The sequence below is a fragment of the Echinops telfairi genome, unplaced genomic scaffold (genome assembly GCF_000313985.2).
Source record: "Echinops telfairi isolate 266 unplaced genomic scaffold, ASM31398v2 ScPeMD7_443;HRSCAF=831, whole genome shotgun sequence".
Taxonomy (NCBI): domain Eukaryota; kingdom Metazoa; phylum Chordata; class Mammalia; order Afrosoricida; family Tenrecidae; genus Echinops; species Echinops telfairi.
The window spans coordinates 37,930,902-37,932,652 of NW_022104341.1; positions in this window are offsets into that span (position 1 = coordinate 37,930,902).

Genomic DNA, 1,751 nt, shown 5'->3' on the forward strand with positions numbered 1-1,751 from the left:
AGAATCGCTACTCTCACCTCTGGTCCTAAGGGGTTCATCTGTCCTGGATTCCCTATATTTACAGTTCCTATCTGTACCAGTATACATCCTCTGGTCTAGCCAGATTTGTAAGGTAGAATTAGGGTCATGACAGTGGGGGGTAGGAAGTATTTAAGAACTTGAGGAAAGTTTTATGTTTCATCGTTGTTACCCTGTACCCTGACTGGCTTGTCTCCTCCCCACGACCCCTCTGTAAGGGGATGTCCAGCTGGTCTCCACTCTGCACTTCCCCTTATTCACAATGATATGCTTTGTTGTTCTTTGATGCCTGATACATCATCCTATCAACACATTGTGATCAGTCCCATTGTTTGCCCCTCTGGATTGTTTATCCTGTCTATCTTAATTAGATAAACTGTAGAGATAATAGTATGCACAAAAACAAGACAGAGCAAAAGAAAGCAAAATAACAACAACAACAAAAAAGAAAATCCTGTGCATAGTTCAAGATCTGGCCCCAAAGTCTATTTTTGGTACTCCCTCGGGACTTCCTGCATCTGCTCCTCTTGCTGTTCTGTTGCACACCCGTTAGTGTTTTCCTCAGTGTGGTGGGTCAGATCGGGCATAATCCCCACACTGTGTCTCCAGTGTTGTCTCCTGTAGGACTATGGGTCAGTGAGGACCGTCTTGTCTCCCAGTGGGGCCAGCCATATAGTCTTCTTTGTGCATTGGCTGCTCTGAGCGGGAACATCGTCCTCAAGGCCTGGTGGGCCAGGCGTGGTCCACTCTCTTCCTCCCACTTCATTTGCTCCTGTGTGCTCTGATCAGATATATGGGCCTCTCCTTGAGCTGTAGCTTCAGTGCTGTTCTCTGAAGTACATTTTTCTGGGTAGAGGGGCTATTGTCCACATAGCTGGGATTGGGGCCGACCCCTCAGACCTCTCTACTGGTTCCCAGCTTCATGTCGGTGTGTTGTATTCACATGAGATGTAATCATATTGAAGGTGACGATCTTTGATCTTCAATAGTGTTTCAAGTGCTCATGCCTCTTAGCAGGGGCGCTTGTGTCATCTACCTATTGCAATTTGCAAATGAGCCTTCCTCCAGCCCTGATGTCATGTTCTTCTGTTCGGCTATTTCACTTTGCTTCCTTTTGTTTAGCTATTCTGCATCCAAGAGTAAGTGTCAGGCTCTCTCCTAACATCCCGTGATCTTTTCTTTTTTACTTAATGTCCTTCCTGTCATTTAAAAACTTGTTCAGTCTTCTGACAATGCATCAAATTATTCTTGAGATGGTCTTAACATCAAGCAGGTTGTACTTAAGGTGCTATTTTGGCTCTAGAACACTTGTTTTAACTTTCTTTACCTTCAAGTTGAGTTTGCATATGAGTGATTGATGGTCTGTTCCACAGTTGACTCCTGGCCATGTTTTATTTATTTATTTATTTTAAATATCCAAATGACATCTTTTAATATAAAAGAATTGTTGCTTTGGTCTACCGTCTCACTCACCGCCATCGAATCAATTCCAACTCACAGCAACCCTGTAGATGGGGTAGGATTGCCCCTTTGTGTTTCAGAGACTGTAACTCTTTTTTTTTTTTTAAACTAGATAATTTTATTTTTTTTAATTTTTTTTTAGCATTTTTTTATGTTCTTTTTAAAATCCATATGCTTTTTTTTTTATTTTAACATTTTATTAGGGGCTCATACAACTGTTATCCCAATCCATACACACATCAATTGTGTAAAGCGCATTTGTACATCGTTTC